Consider the following 17,411-nt stretch of genomic DNA (forward strand, 5'->3'; position numbering starts at 1 on the left):
TGCTGGGTGTCACACTGGACAGTGCCACTGTAGAATGTCCATCCACAGAACTAACTCTTATCCTAACAGAATGTGCAAGGGAAGGTTCCTGATTGGGTTAATTCAGTGATTCTTGGTATTGTTTCTGCCTGGTATTGTGTACCCATCTTTTGTTATTATTTGGTTGGTTTGTTTTTGTTTTCTTTTTTATTTTTAAAGATATATATATATTTGTTGTTCCACTTATTTATACATTCGTTGGTTGATTCTTGTATGTATCTTGACCACGGATCAAACCCGAAACCTTGGCATTTCAGGGCTACCTGACCAGTGCCTTATTTTTCTGTTTTTAATGTTTCCTTTCCCTTGTTTTGGCTTATTTCCATATTGAAAAACCAAATACCCTAAAATATCTGATCAATCATCAAAAGCTGAAAACAATCTTTATTAGAATTATAAAGCCCAACCCAATGATTGCCATTGATGGGATTTTAGGCATTGCTCCCTCAGACGAATTCCCATGTGGTTTACCTTGCTTTATGAAGGAAATATCATTATTTAAACAAACAGACATCCATGAGCTTATTTGCCATTCAAAATTTTACACTAGCTTTTCTTTTCTCAAAAATAAAAAATTATCTACCTAAAAATACCCCTGAGGGGAACTGGGTTTTATTAGTCAGAACTTCAAGTATTATAGTGAACTGAAATTTAAAGGGTACATTTTAAAGTCATGATTTTTAAGGAATATACAAATTTAAAAGTTCCCCGTCTTTCTCCTCCTCCCCAAGCCTCCACTCTAAAACTCATCTCAGTGATGAGAGAGCTTGGTATTCTGGAGATGAATATAGATGGACCCAAAGTTCAAGGGCTTCCATCAGCTCCCTAGTGCATGGAGGGTCATCCTACATCCCTTCACATAGCTGTGTTCAGAAATCTAAGGGCCAGATCCATTTAATTTTGTTGCCCCAGGCTTCCCAGAGGTCTGTTGTAATCACAGCTAGATGGGCCTGGCTAAAGTTGTCCCAGTGCCAATGGGTTCCTTAGAGGTGAGGTTGAGCAGAGAGTTTCTAAGTGGGGAGGGACAGGATATTGTAAGCCACGAGGTAGCCAAGGCTAAATCTGTGAGAACATCTGAAGTCCAACACTGAAGAGAACACCAATGAAAGTATGATGTACAAAGAGGTCAAGAGAGGAGTTTCAGGCTACTGTTGGGTGAAGATTAAATCAGAGCAGAAACTAGCAAAAGGGATCCTAAACCTCTAGTTGTTTTTGCTGCTCACCCTGCTACATGAGTGGGTGAAGTTCAATCTAAGGGACCAGGCAGAGCACAAAGGGCTCAAATAGTGGACTGAACAGGAGAATAAGAACCATCTCTTTGTGGCTGTCCTGGCCATGTCTGTTCCATTACTGATTTTTTCTACTGACCATTAACTACACAGTTTCAACTCATGGAGATATGGTTAAGAAGGCAACTTTTACAATGATGTTTTGATCAGTCTCAGACTCATGGCCATGAATGACCCATAGTTTAACATGGGAAACAATTACATGGCATCAGAGTTTTTAGTTCTTCAAGCCTGCCATAATACTTCTGCAAAAAATAAAAATAAAAAGGGGGGTGGGTAAGAATGGTTCATTAAAATTTAGTGGATTAAATTTTACTTTTAAAATAGTGCTATGCATGTAAATTCCCTTCTTTTGGATTTGTTATTAAAATAACTTGATATAGTTATTAGATAAATTGAGTCTGCAGCCATCTGCCACAATAAACAAGGAAACAACGTTTTCTGTGTTGTCATAGTTTTATTATTAGACATTAAGAATGATCTTAAGAAGTAACTACAATTGTTGGCTGATTATTGTGAAAAGGAGAAGTTTGGATTCAAGTAGGCTAAAACTGAAATAACTGTGTTTGGCAGGCATTCTCTAATGTTTAGTGCACAATATTTAATTACCCCAACCACAGATAGCACATTCAGCTACTCAGGGGTGAACTTTGCAGGTGACTCATCTAAGAAGGTCCATCGGGGTGCAATTGTACATAGAATCAGATGTTCCACTGAAATAGTAACACATTTATTTATGTTGGAGAGAAGTAGATTGTAACATCTGCTCTTAACATTTTTTAAGACAATTTTTTTCTCCTGATGTTTATTTTGTGCAGGGTTCCGAGTTCTCAAATATTTGTCTCAGTACTTGAGCATATTAAAAATTTTTTAATATGACTATCAATGTTGGTTGTACCCATACTTATATCTGCATACTACTAGCCTATCTGAGTAAATAGGGAGACCTTTTCTGTACAGGTGAGACTACAAAACAGGTTGCTGAAGTGTCATAGCTGACTGTCAACTCTACAGCACATCTGGAATCTAAAGCATCGGCTCTTTCTTTTATCAGCAACATAGAAAAAGGCACTTAAGGCTCTTACTAGAGAAGTCAAGTATGAGTTCACTGCAATTTCATCAATAACTCAGGTGAGATATGGTTTTGAGAGAGGCAGCCTAGAAATATTAACTACTTTTCCAGGTCAGAGGCCCTCCATGCTGGCTGTAAAATGTGCATCTGTGGTTCTTTAAAAATATCTATGCCCTAGTCCCACCCAGACCCAGAGATTTTTTAAAGGTTTTCCCGGGTCCTGAACCTCTGATCTGGAACCTCACTTCTTCAAGTGTGGTTCAGGACCAGCAGCTTTAGCACCCCTTGGAGATTGTCAGAAATGACCTTGAGCCTCACTATGGACCTGCCGAATGACAACTGGCATATAAACAAGATTCTCGGGTGATTCTAATGCATTTGAAGGTTTGCAAACCACTGTGTTTTAGAAGGTTCTATAAGCTCTTTGTTTGTATTGTCAGATTATCAAAAAGCAGCACTCCGGGAGAACTCCCTGCTGAAATGCCTTCCCTGAGCTCCCGCTTTAGGATGGACCTGGAATCAGGACAGTCCACTTGTGTCAGTTACACAATTCTCATCAAAGACATTTTCCCATTGTACACCCAATATTCATTATGCAAGAACCCACACAATAAACATTCTTTTACATTTTAATAACAGAAAAAGCTCATGTCACCAGATGAGTTTAGTTACTCCTTTTATGCAAGTTTAAAGTTTACAGATAGTTTTACTCATGAAAGTCTCTAAACACTATAGGTTCTATATACACTGGCCTGATGGTACTCCCACTTAATAAACTGAATCTTTGTGATGGCCTCAGATTTACACAATCATTCCAATAATTATGTAAACTACTTCATTTCTTTGGCTACAAGTAATGGTCCACAGGAATTTTGAGAGATGGCATCCTTGTTCAATCATTGAAACACATCCCAAGTAATCATTAGTGGATGCGTCTGGAATGGTCTCAACTTACACCTGTGCTTTAGCACCCATCTCCTGTCACTCAACTTCAAACCAGTAGTGAGGGTGTAGGTAGTCCTTCTCCAAGTGGATTCCCAGACCAGTAGCATGAGCTGGGAACTTGTTAGAAATACAAGTTCTCGGGTCACGTCCAGACCTATCTAATCATAAATACTGGGTGGGGTCTAGCAGTTTTGTTTTAAGGAGCACTCAATGATTCTGAGTCAACTGGAATCTGAGAACCCCTGAGTGCAGCAGGTGTGAGGGGGGCTTGGAGAATTTTCACTAACCAGGGAACTTTGAAAACTGCTGACGAAGGACAATGAGAGAGAAAGCAGCATAAACGTTATTTTATTTAAGGCCATTTTAGATTCAGTTTTGAGGATTTTAGTCATTAAAAACAACTCAAAAACTCAAAAATAAAGAGAAATGTGTTTTTTTTCTATTGGTAGGTCAATAGCTAGTCTGAAGCTGCTGTTTTCAAATCTCATTAATGAAATTCTACCTTAGGTTTCTGAGGACTAAGATAGTAACAATATAATTTCAGTAGAGACATTATCACCTATATTATCATTTAGCAAATGGAATACAGTGAATGGGGCATGAGATTCCATGAATGGGAATGAATTTGAGTGGAAATCACGGTAGCTAATGGTTGCCTTCCCTGGGTTATTTCTCCTGAAGGGTTTTTCTTATTCTCTTGAGTGGAGACAGATACACAGCACAGATTCCCCACAGAGACTACACAGTCAGCTCTGTCTGATCTGCACATCTCAGTATCCGGGGCTCTGCCCCCAGGACCAAGTCCAGAGCCTTTGCTCAGGCATCTGTTAGCTCTTGGCAAAACAGGGCTTCCTGTGTTCAAGACAGTGTTTTAAAATGGCTCATAAAAGGTTTCTTGGATATAACTAGTCCTTACAAAGCAATATTTTGATGATTAAACTATAACTGAATCAGAAACATATGGAGTGAATTTCCCTTGGGTTTTGCAAAACATACTTTGGACTTTCTTTTGTCCAGAATATTTGAAAGATCGTTTCGAGTGTTTGTTGAATTGAACATGCTTCATTTTTCCCAGTTCCATTTTTATGCTTTGGCAATTTAGGAAGAGGACAAAGATTTCTTAGTCTTTTTTTTGGTCTTAGCCTTTGTTCTTGAGTTACCAGATCTCTATACAAATGCAGAGTTTCTTCATCTAAGAGTTTCAGTTGACTGAGTAGGGAGTAGTTTCCAGCTGCATTGAAATTCTCTTTATCTCTTTTGGTTTTAGAACAGTGCAAGAGGTTTCCTTTTGATTCATAAAGGAAGGGTTTCACACTTGGGTTATTTCAAAGAATAGAAGCTCTCTTGTGGGTGAACCCTTTCCCACTTACCTACAGGGATAAAGCTAACTGTTCTTGCTGTTTCTAGCATTTGAACTCTGTGGGCAGAGGTGTTTGGATGGAGTATCGCAGCTCTGGAGAGTATCTTCCATGTGGTCAGAAAGGATGCTCAGCGTCTGGATATCTTGGCGGGGCATTTTTGAAAGAAATAAGGGGCCCAAGATGTTGATATAGGAGTATTTTCCTATTATACATTGTTAACATATTTTTTAATATAATAAGTAGACAAAACACCCTTAGTCCCCAGGCACAGTGGAAATAGCCCTTACACCTAAGTGTTGAGGGGGAATATTTAATTTCTTTATCTGTCAAGGAAATAGCTAAATAATTCTCAGCAATACAGATTTGGGAAATTAAAAAATAAATTTCATGTCTTTAAAAAAAGTTCAAAGATAATTGATATCTGAGATGAAAAGCAAAATGAAGACCATGTGTTTTTATGCCAGGTGATCCAAATTGAGCAAACAAATAGCATGAGCATGCTTTCCTCTATGAATGAGTGCATGTGTAAATAAACCATAGCTATATTCATGTGAAATGCAAGGGTGATTAGGAGGATAATTCTTTTAAGTAACATGCAATGCATTCTAGGAAATTTTGAAATGTTTAACTTTTGTTATTAACCAGCACACCATAAAAGAACATATGCTAATTTCTGCAACTACCAAATAATTTGAACCACTCTTTTGCCACATCAAAAACAAAACAGAACAAAACAAACACCTCTAAAGCTTAGGAGAGAAGAGCAACATTCCTGTGGGAGAGAAGAATTTAAACAAAAACATGAAGGTAAGAAAATATGTGGTGTAAGGAGAGAGCAAGATAGGATATCACTACCATAATTCTTCGTTCCCTTCAAGATCTCAAACTCCAAAACTTCTCACTTTTATTATAACTTCCAGGGTCCCTGTGCCTGAGTTTGAATTCCTTTTCTGTTGTTTATAAGTAGGGTGTCCATGAGCAACTTTCTTTACTTCTTTGAGCCTCAGTGTCCTCATCTATAAAATGGGCATCATAGTCCCTACCTCAAAGGGTTGTTGTGAGGATTACATGGGATTATTTAGCAAGAGACTCTCATCAGCACCTGAAATAGAGTGAGTGCTCAAAAAATAATGCTGGAATTTGTGTCCCGCAGCCCCAGTCCTTATCCCTGCTGGACTTGTGACTTACCCTCCCTGAAAACTTGGCACTCTGGCCTTCCCGGTTCCAACAGTTTATCATCTGTCTCTGAGGGATGTCAGAGTCCTCTTGGACCTCTTCTTCCTCTTTGCTCTCGGTGGCCAAGTCCTGTTGATTCAACTTCCTAAGCCCTTTGTAATTGACCGCCTCCCCTCCAGTCTTCATTGCTATCACCTGGTGCAGGCCTTGTTCTGTTGTGACAAATGCATGTCATTGCTCTGTAACACTCCAGGCTGGCAGACTGGGTTCACGCCTGCTGTGTAGTTCATGCCTCCTTATCTCTCCCAGCCTTAGCTTACCTCCCTGTGGGAGGAGATGACTAGGTATTCTCCATCTTTACAGCCGCACTGTCCTGTAACATTGGTGTGAACTGGATTAGTGAACATTGGCCCACTGCTCCTAAGGAAATACAGGTTAGGTTCCTGCAAATCTCCACTCACAATGTTCTCATCAACTGATCATTTATACTTTGTGCGTTTCTGCTTCAAGACACCTTATTTAGTGTTTATTGTTGATTCATTAACCTTGAACTCACAGCCAACAGCACTATAATTCATGTCTGAACAAAGCTTATCTAACACATATTTTCTCCATAAAGCACATCACAGCCTTCCTGTGCTTGGGAACAGTACATAGGAATTCAGCACTACACTGGGGAGGATTTTAAACAACAAAATCACTAACAAAAAGCAAAATAAATAAATAAATAAATAAATAAATAAATAAAGTGAGAAACATGATACTAAATACTAGTAGAGTGCAAAAAAATGTTTGTTTACAGTATTAGAGCTGAAACAAGAGGCAGGTCTTTTTGGGGCAAGCCCTGCACCTTAAAATCAAGGCTAAATAACACAGTTTCTGACACATTCCAAATTACATCCCATTTCTTTCCAAAGGCTCTCTCTAATTTCCCAAACAAGCGCACTTGACACTGGGAGAGAAGATTGTATCCAAATGGCTAGAAGGTTGGGCAAACTGATTGAGATCAATAAGGCATGACACCCCCTGCCTCTGAAATGGGTCCTGGTCTAAGGGGAAAACTGCCTGCTAATACGGAGTGTGTTCTTGCTATGATGAAGCCGTACCAGAAGGATCATGCTCGTGAGGCCTGGTGAGCTGATTCTTTCCACTTGTTCACTGAAGGCATACCTTATACATCTTTTAATCTTTATTGTTGAAAGTACTACATATGCATATAGGCATACCTTATTTTTAATGAAAAAGGACACCGCAGGGTGTTTTAAAATTAGTAAATGTGTGCTTCTTTGTTCCTCCCAATATAATTTTTACCACCATCAGTTGTTTTAGAAAAGAAAACCAAGGTACATATCTTTGCTTGTGTGATACCCCGTGTTTCCTGTTTGGACCTAGCATCCAGACTGCTAAGAGGGAGCTGGGATGTCCCCTACCAGAGGGTGCAAATGGTCCACCTGCAGGTGCAGCTGCAAGTGGAGAGGGGACGGGGAAGGCAGTGAGCACGGTCCCCCTTATCAGTGTGCACCTGCAAGTCATCTGCTCCTCCTTGTCACCACTTTCTCCTTCATGCCTCTTCACGGCTGTGAATTTAGAATAGGTGTCAGTTTCCCTCTGCTTCCCATATTTGTGGTGACATCTCCGCCATGAGCTGGGCCTCATACCTTTCTCTGAATCAAAGATCTGAAATTTAGAAAGTGATATGTAAATATCACTTACAAATCATCTTCTCTTCTCACAAATTTAATTTCAGGAATAAATAAATGTGCATGTGTTTCAGGTAACCATGTCACTGAATGAGAATAGAAACAGTTGGGGACAGTCTGAAGAAGTGGTGAAAAGACTGCAAGATCATACCACACAAGGCATGAACTCAGAAGATAGGATCAATTCTCCACTTCCTTTATGACACAGAATATTCAAAGTAAGTGAGAAATTAGCCAATGAAATTCCATAATCCTTTTGACCTCAAAGGAGCATCTAGTTACAAACAAGAATAGCTGTCACCAAGAACAGCTGTCACCAGAGAGATGCCACCTTGCTAGGGTCAACCTGCTAGCTCTTTAACAGAACACCTCGGTGAAAGTAAAACAACAACAAGGTCCTCACTATCTCTGTTAGTTGAAATATGCCAGGAAGTCAAGCTTCTCTTGAATCTTGGACCAGGTCTACCAGGCTACGTTTAATGGTGTCTCCCCATACCAGTCTGGCAATATCATTTTCCTTTCCAGACCTGATAAATTCCTAAAGCAAGAATATACCTTTTAATGAATTTTCCTTTTTTTTTTTTTAAAAAAAACAAAACTTTTTATTGATTTCAGAGAGAAAGGGACGGGGGAGAGAGATAGAAACATCAATAATGAGAGGCAATCATTGACCAACTGCCTCCTGCATGCCCCACACTGAGGATCAAGCCAGTAACCTGGGCATGTTCCCTGACTGGGAATGGAACTGGGACCTTCTGGTTCACATAGGTCAGCTCTCAACCACTGGGCAACACTGGCCGGGCTTAATGAGAGGTTATGGGCTGAATTGTGTGTTCCCAAAATTCTTATGCTGAAGCCCTAACCCCCAGTATCTTAAAATATGACTGTATTTAGAGATAGAGCCTAGAAGGAGGTTATCAAAGTTAAATGAAGTCATATGGGTGAGGTCCTAACCCGATAGGACTGGAAGAGACACCAAGGATGTGCACATAGAGAGAAAAGACCATGTGAGAAGATGGCCACCTATAAGCCACTGGAAGGGACCACAGGAGAAACCAACTCTGCAGACATCGTGATCTTAGACTTATGGCCTCCAGAGCTGTGAGAAAATAAATTTCTGTTGTTTAAGCCACTCAACTCATGATGTTTTGTTATGGAAGCCTCAGCAAACTAATACAATAGATATTGGTTATTCATTATGGATTATCCAAAGTGATTGTCTTCCCTATTATTAAGAAGAAAATCCCATTTCTTAGTTACACACACACTGTGTCTTGCGTGTTTTTTTTTTTTGTTTTTTTTTGTGTGTGTGTGTGTGTGTGTGTTTTGGAGGGGGGGGCAATTTCCTTTAATCCTATAGAGTTATTAATACATGTGTGATAGTTCCAGGTGGAGATTGAGTTGTTGAGGGGAATACTCTAAGGTTCTAGTCATCTTTTCAGTTTTGACACGTCATCGCATTTGTTCCTATCAGCAACCTTGGGAGTAGGGCAATAATTATTTTTTATCATTTTATAAATGAGAAAACAGATTCAACTGATGATTCACTCAGAGAATAGGACTGAATTTGTAACCAAGACTTTCAATCCCACTGTCTCTGTTGTTTCTCCCTTTCACTCCTTTTCTTTCTCCTTAGCATCACAATACATATTTCCAAATTTAGGGTGTTTTTACATTTAAAAATTTGTTTCTTTATTTTTGAACCATGTACCTTTTTTCCCTCTATAATTCTAAGGGCTCCCCTCCCCCCCCCCCCCCCCCCCCCGTTTCTCTTAATTTTAGAGTTTGGTGTTGTCATTGTGGTGGATGACTTAGTAGATATACTACACTATTCATCACTCTGCCATTTGATGACCAATCCCAGGGGGGACTTTTGATTCAGGTAGTTTCCTTGAGAAGCCCAGGCTCTACCTGGAAGACCTTCCATGAAACCCCTTCTCTTAACCCCTCCCCTATAACTGTGGATTCTGCATTTTACAGGTGGCTGAATACCCATGGAATGTAAAAGTAAAAGCCTTTTGACATTTTAGCCCTTTAGGCTCATTATATGACCGTCTTCAACTTTATAATACAGCAGGTCCTCAAATTTGTCATTTAGAATAGCGCTGTTTCATTATAACTTTGATGGTAGGAACTTAACTCTTATTTATACCAACTAGCCTATCGTAAAATTGGCTGTTATACCTTGTTTTGCTTAAAGTCACAGAATCTATGAATAATGTCAAGTGAGGACTTACTGTCCATGGTTGGCAGTTTGCTCTATGGGAGGCGTGACATCCCCATGTTAGGAGACTACAAGGAGAAAACAAGAACTCAGTCCTCAGGGGGCTAGACAAGGGTAGCAGGTTCTGTGCTGTCCTAGCGGAAGCTTATAACTGGGTAGCCATGATCACGCTCGCACATCCGCTTGAGCTGGCAGATGCACAGCAGATTCAGAGCCACAACGCATAGCAGGGCTGAAGTAGGACAAACCAAGCCTGCCAAACCAGAACTACTTCCATGGGCAAGTGTTTGAGGCTCTTCAGAGACAAGGGCTACTCTGCCTCTAATGGGCCAGCCTTGGTGTGCCCCCCAGCGGGTCATCAGGAGCAGCATGGTCAAGGCATTAGGGGCAGAGAGTCTGCACACACATATTGCCCACCTGCTGCCACCACTGATGCCTGTGTGGCTTAAACCAGTTCAATGAACGCTTCTGTCCAAAACCTAGGGACAATGATGCCTCCTCATAAAGCAGAATAGACATGCTCATTACTTAATTTCCGAACATTTTGAAGATCAGGAATGTTGATCTGAATTTGCACAACCTATTTTCACCTTCTGGTTTTTCAAGTATTTTGTGGTAACTAGGTCCCATAAATAATATTAATTAATAGCAGGTATGTTTACTAGCTGCTGATTATGCTAGACACTGTACTATGTGCTATTCTATTAATGCATTATTTCATTTATTTCCCATACAATGTATGAAGTTTGTACTGTTACTATCCAATTCTATAGATAAAGAAATGGAGCCTTAGAAAGGTCAGGAAACTTGCCCCCAGTGTCATTCACTGAATAGGTGGCAGAATAGAAATGCAAACTCAAGTTGGTCTGAACACAAAAAGTGTATGCTTTTCACCAAAGTATCTATATTACTCTGAGGACTGGATTTTCAAAAGTTGTCCTATTTCACATCTTCTGACCAGTTGTCCCATAAACCATTGAACTGTCCCAGAAATGGACAGTTCTGTGTTTCTGACTGTCCCTCAGACTGAAAAGTAACACAAACATCCTTTGTAAGACCCAAGTCCCAGTTCTTGGGGAGGATGATGTAGGCGCCATGACTTAGGCAGATTACAAATTTCAGAGAATGAGAGTGCAAAGCAATGCACTCCAAGCAATGTAGAGCATCTGTTACCCTCTGTGACTTAGAAGGCACTGACAGGTTGTGGAGTGTATGCTGTTCATTCTTATGAAGCCCAGACCTCATTACATTACTCGAGTGCAAAAATGCAGGTTTCCAGCAATTTTCAACTGATGGAAATCTGGAGAAAAGGAACTCACTGTGCTGATATGAACTACTGAAGCAGTGCTTTCTTAAGGGGCTGCCATTGCAAAAGGGGCTTTAATTAGAACGCTCATGCTATGCCTTTTGGCTTTGTGGTTATTTTTTAGTTTTGTTTGTCCAGCATCAGAAGAGATGGAGGTGATGAGGCTGCAGTGGAGACACTTTTCAATTCCCAAGTGTGGTCCATAATCTCAAAGATTTAAGAACCTCTGATTCAAGTTCAATTTTATTCTAATTTCCAAATATTCTCTTGCAGCGATAATTGTACCATTCTACAGAGTTGTTTATATTAATGCACTGAACTCATATAATTTGCTCCAGTCTGGGAGGTAGGTGAGGAAGGAGTGAGGGCAGCAAACACTTGAGTCTCTTTCTAGGCCTGTTTCTAACACCACCATAGTATTTTGTTTAGAGCACCTCATGTGGCCAAAAAAGAACAACAACTAGAAATAAACTCCTGCGAAGGAAAGCCTTGCCTATTTCTCAGGTTGTCTAGGAGTCCGTGGAAAAAAGATCCATTGTAGCATTGCTTCTTCACGCCCAGTGAGCTGTTATCAGCCCCCATGTGGATTTTATTTCCATGCCAAATTTTGTTTCAAAATGCCACAGCCCCAGATGGGGGTCCCACCAAACCTATTCCTTTATCTAATCCTTTTATTTTCCCAGTTATCTTATTTATTTAACCCCCAACAACTTCTCCCCAGACCCACTTCCCCCAAAATATCAATTCCTGATTCCGTTTTCCCTTTGCTGTCTCTTTAAGTCAGAAACTCCCCCAAGGTTCCTAAGCTGCCTGCCTCAGCAGGCGTCCAGGGCTCCCAGCAAGACTCCATCACGGTGAGATTTGCAAGTGAATCTCCTAGGTCTGAAAAACATTGCCAGTTCCTAATCCAGCTCCTCTGACTTCCAGGCATCTGCACAGCCCCTGAGCTCCAGCACAGCCCAGGAGCCTATCCGAGGACTGCAAAAACAAATCAACTAATATTGGCAACTCCAAAAAGGAAAAATTCCCTAAACCGAACAAAACCAATACAAAATCCAACCAACAAACACACAAAAGGCAATCAATTATTTAAAACTCAAATGCCTACCTGACAGATTTCCCAGCGCTCTTTGCTCTCACACGGAGCCTCCTCCTGGCTGTTTCCCCGGCTCTCTGATAACTGTGCTTTCTTAGGCTGAGCAACAGTCTCCTCAAGTGTGGGCTCTGAATACACATGCTACACACGCCCATCCAGCCTTTCAGTGCCAGGCAGCCCTTTCGCCTCCCTTCAGGGCCCCCGGGCCGCCCGTGCCAATTCCCTGACGGCTGCCAGCTCCTACCTGGGATGAAATGGGGCCGGGGAGGGGGTCAACACTCACCATGGACGACAGGGTGGCCACCCATGTAGGCAGGAAGGGTCCATCTGATCCCTTTCCTAACCTGAAACCCCCACCACAGATGGTTTCTCCAGGCTCATTCAGATCCCAGAACAAGTTGGCAGACACTCGCTGGCGTTCCCTGCACCCAGCCTGTGGAACAGGGATCGCTGTTTGCCTTCACAAAACCTCGGTTCTTAAAAACCTGGTTGGAGTCTCCAAGGAGTCATACGTTTTACTTGACATTGGCGGAAACCAGTGTCAGAAGCAGGGAACATTTCCGAAATGAAAGAGAAAGTAAGTCTATGATCCAAACCAGACCCCCGACCTGCACTTGGCCCTCTGCAGCCGCTGCAAGTCTCAGACTCAGCCCACCTGCCCAGCTGTGTCTGCCTGGAGAGAATTCACAGGAAACGGCAGCTTGGAAGTCCCTAACTCAAGGCCTGGGCTGCCCTTTCTTCCTTCCTTCCTTCCTTCCTTCATTGTTTCCTTCCTTCCTTCCTTTCTTTCTTCTTCCTTTTTTTTTTTTTTGAGTGTTTGTTGAGCTTTTTAACATGCAGTTTGTCTCCTTCTGCAGGGAATTACTCAGTGAGCCTGTCACCTGACTCTCAGCAGCTCCATTATATAATTCAAACTGTGCTATGTGAGTTCTGATCAGAAAGCCACACTCCCTTTCTCTCTTCCCCACCAAGCTCCTCCTCCCCACGGAGTGGAGGGCGAGGCAGAAAGGGAGATACTAAAAAACAAACCATGACCATTAACCTTTCTTGAAACTAGGCAGGAAGTGCTACATTTTTGCCTCATATTTTTATTTCCCTTTGGTTTGATTCCTTTTGGGTCAAGGACCTCCTAAATGCCACTGGTGAGTTAGGGATTTCTCAAGATGTAACATCTCAAGGTGTAACTAGCAGTTTCTTGATTTTCTTTTAGGGCGGCTGCCCGTAGGTTAGATAAACCACTGAATGAATTTTCAGATGCTAGGGTGCAGCATCAGTGGGAAAGCCTCACATAGATTTATGACACATGCATAACAAAATCTAACACACAGACGGTTTATTACTTTTGCCACACATCCATGTTCCATGAAATACCAAAGGGGTAGCTTGGGTGGAGGGGTCTTTAGCTCTGACCTTGGTCCTCATAAACCCTCTCCAACTACTTCAAACAAGCATAATGTCCAACTGAAAACTGCATACCTGCTATGCAAACACCTGCAGTGGTTCTCAACCTTCTGGCCCTTTAAATACAGTTCCTCATGTTGTGAGCCAACCATAAAATTATTTTTGTTGCTACTTCATAACTGTGATGTTGCTACTGTTATGAATCGTAATGTAAATATCTGATATGCAGGATGGTCTTAGGCGACCCCTGTGAAAGGGTCGTTCGACCGCCAAAGGGGTCGCGACCCACAGGTTGAGAACCGATGTCTTAGAGGCTGAGCCCCCAGCCTCTGCTTTCAACCACATTGAAATCCCTAAGGCCAATCCATGTGAGTAGTTTAAAGCCACCGTCACGGTAATAAGAATCGTTTCAGTCTGTCCCAACTTCCCTTTCAGTCATCTCTGTCCAAATGATGCATACTGAAGGGCAAGCATGTTAAAACAGAATTGACCCATGGGTGACAGGCTCATGCAGAAACTTAAATGGTGTAAATAAGCATAACATTTAAAGCATCATGAAACAGGATGACCAACATAAAAAAACTCCAACCTGTTCACTTTTCCCATGTCAGAGCTGGGATGAACTATATGCAGAGGGGCTCTGGGCTCTCAATCTCCCAGCCAGTGGAGCCCTGTGGCTGAATATGGGAAGCACTGTATTTTTCTGTGTATAAGACGCTATTTTTTCTAAAATCATTGGACTGAAAATCGAGGGGTGTCTTCTACACGGAAGTTAGACGAGGAGGGAGCTGCTGGGGTGCGTAGCTGCCCATACCGTGTCAAACAGGCTCCCTGCAATTATGATCCTTATTGTTACTGACCTCAGCTACTGTTGATATTGGAGGTGGAGGTAGAGAGTGCGCAGATGCAACTGGGACCTGAATATTCTGAGCCCATAAAGATGTCAAAAGATAAAAAGATAAATACTGGTAATTGATTGTCTTACTCTGCAAAATTCAAACTGAATGTAATCAGTTATGCAAAAGAGCATGGAAATAGAGCTGCAGAGAGACAATTTGGACCTCCTCCCACTGAGTGTATGATCAGACAGTGGAGAAAACAGGAAGAACAACTCCTTAAGATGCCAGAAAAGAAGAAGGCCTAATGAGGAAAACCAGCAAAATGTTTAAAACATTGATTTCTTAATTTGGGTTTGGAAAAGTAGGGGGAGTGTTATAATGGGGGAGTCTTATACATGGAAAAACATGGTACTTGAAAGGACTGTTAAAGTCTGTGGGAACAAATGCTAATACTCATCAAACTTCTTTGCTTTATCCCAGTCTGGCCTCTTTTCTCTCTTCGGCATCCCCCCAATCTCCTCCCCACCTGCACCCCTGGCCCATGCCCATATCAATCAAAGGAAACCTCCTGGTCCTTCCTGCCTGTCTCCAGCATTGTAAGGAATATTAGATGCCATTATTACATTAACTGTGTGACATTAGATGATAAGGTGCCCTTAGAATACCTTTCAAAATACTTTTAATGTTTGGAATATCCAAATATTCCCCTGAAGGGATATGAGATGGTTTCTATTCTCTTTATACAGAACCAAGGAAGCCAGTGACACAGGCAGAAATTAGAAGTCAGGTCTTCTGTGCTCAGTGCTCTGCTTTCCAAAGGAAGACCCAGATACACATGAAAAAATTATAAATATGTACACTTAAATGACAGAATGATGACTGTTTCTATCTCTCCCTCCAGGTGTAGTAAATACAATGTGTTGTGGCAGTTGCTATGGCAACTAGTTTTTTATGAGATAAAAATACATAGGAAGATATTCAAAAACATCAGGTGGTGAGACCTTCCCCAGTAATAGAAAGATAAGCAATAATATAAAATATAACCTTGGCCTACATAAAGTCATCAAATATTGACATTGCAAAGCTTGAATTTCCTAGATCAGCACTGTCCAATAGAATATAATGTGAGCCATACATATAATTTTACATTTCCCAATAGCTGCATTAAAAAAAAACACTGGTGAAATTAATTTTGGTAGTATATTTTATTTAATGAAATCTATCCAAAATATTTTAATATATAATCAATACAAAAATATTAACAAAGTACGTTGTATTATTTTCTTTGTTCTACATTTCTAAAACCTATACCTTCATCACATCTCAATTAGGAGTAGCTACATTTCATGTGCTCAATAGTCATATGTGGCTAGTGACCTCCACAGTAGATGGCCCTGCCCCTCACTATATTTGATCATTTTTGGTTTGGAAATTATTCTTTGAGTATATTTGACTGTCTACTTGGAAATTTTAGAACAATAAGTTGCATTCATTTTATTCTAGCTTGAACACAATTCAAGCAGTGTTTTATTGAATGGAGCAAGAAAATACATTTAGAATTTAAATGGTATTAAGGATGCAGCTCCTTTCATGCCACCAGAGAATCCGTGAAGATTAAAAATAAATCTCTGGTTTATAGCAAGTTCCTTCCTTGGGTTGCCCCAATTGCCCAAGTTGGGGACCTCAGAGTCATGCTTGATTATAATTTCCACACACACTCTGCACTCTCCTTGCATCCCACTGAGTAGACAACTAAGTCTTATCAAGTCTACCTGTCACCTTTTCTCAAGTCCCAGGGCCTCTGCTACAACCCAGATGATCCCAAGAACCCCTGCCAGATCTCTCTGTCTCCACTCTCTACCCATTCAAGTTCATTCTCTATCCTGCCTTCACTGGGAGCATGCCCTAAAAGTAGACATTCAGTCATGTAGCTTCTCAGCTTAAAGCTTTTAATAGCAAAGTACTGCCTTTCAAATAAAACTCTTTGCTGTGATCCACAGGCAACCTTCAGCTGGGCTCTGGGAAACTTTCTGCCCATCATCTGGCTGTTCATTTTTTATTTTACCCTGGTCTTCATACTTGACTGTGCCACGATTTCCATGATTTCATACCTTTGTTTAAAGTCTTCTTTCTTTGCCTGGAATGTTCTCTCTTAAAATTCCTACCCCTCACCAAACAGAAAAATCCTTCCAGCCTAGCCCAAACATTTACTGTAACTTTTCCTGGTCTTGCGGTCAAAATGAATAGTCTTCCCATCTATGTTTTCACACAACTTTTGTAAATTTGTTATAAAATGTGTTATAATATATATCACTTTTTATTATAATTATATGATACTAGAGGCCTGGTGCACGGATTCATGCACTGGTGGGGTCCCTTGGTCTGGCCTGCACCATCTCATAATCCGGGACCCCTCAGGGGATGTTAGACTGCTGATTTTGGCCTGACCCTTGCAGGCCAGGCCAAGGGACCCCACCAGTGCATGAATCTGTGCACTGGGCCTCTAGTATGCATATAAGATATTGGTTAATCTCTTCCTGCCCTCCCCGCTTCCCTCTGAGATTCATAAGTCTGTTCTCTCTTTCCATGCCTGTGTATTGAGCGTCTGCCGGTGGTCAGTGTAAGTCATAACTACAGGGTCAAACGGTCGAATGGTCGCTTAGGCTTTTATATATATATACTAGAGGCCCGGTGCACAAAAATTTGTGCACTCGGTGGGGGGGGAAGGGGGGGTCCCCTAGCCCGGCCTGTGCCCTCACGCAGTCTGGGACCCCTCTGGAGATAACGACCTGCTGGCTTAGGCCTGCTCCCAGGTGGCAGAGGGCAGGCCCAATCCCTAGGTGCAGCCCCCGGTCAGGCTCAGAGCAGGGACGATTGGGGAGTTGGGGCGCTGCCCCATCATGCACAGAGCAGGGCGGATCGGGAGGTTGCAATGCCACCCTCAGTCATGCTCAGGGTAGGGC

At 41.5% G+C, this 17,411-nt stretch overlaps 1 protein-coding gene across 5 annotated transcripts in view; it reads right to left on the reverse strand.

Moving 5' to 3' along the window:
* The window catches only part of PHACTR1 (phosphatase and actin regulator 1), a 523,468-nt gene that overhangs the window by 276,381 nt on the left and 229,676 nt on the right, over positions 1-17,411 (reverse strand). Inside the window, exon 1 of one of the 5 annotated variants that reach the window (XM_070405721.1) lies at positions 12,221-13,385. The exons of the other annotated variants lie outside the window; for them this stretch is intronic. The gene's annotated coding sequence lies outside the window, so the exon portion shown is untranslated. Of the gene's footprint in view, positions 1-12,220; positions 13,386-17,411 lie in introns of those variants that run through there. 5 annotated transcript variants of the gene reach the window in all.

Source organism: Myotis yumanensis, unplaced genomic scaffold (assembly GCF_028538775.1).
Source record: "Myotis yumanensis isolate MYYU_CA2020_CCGP unplaced genomic scaffold, mMyoYum1.0.hap1 SCAF_2, whole genome shotgun sequence".
Lineage (NCBI taxonomy): Eukaryota > Metazoa > Chordata > Mammalia > Chiroptera > Vespertilionidae > Myotis > Myotis yumanensis.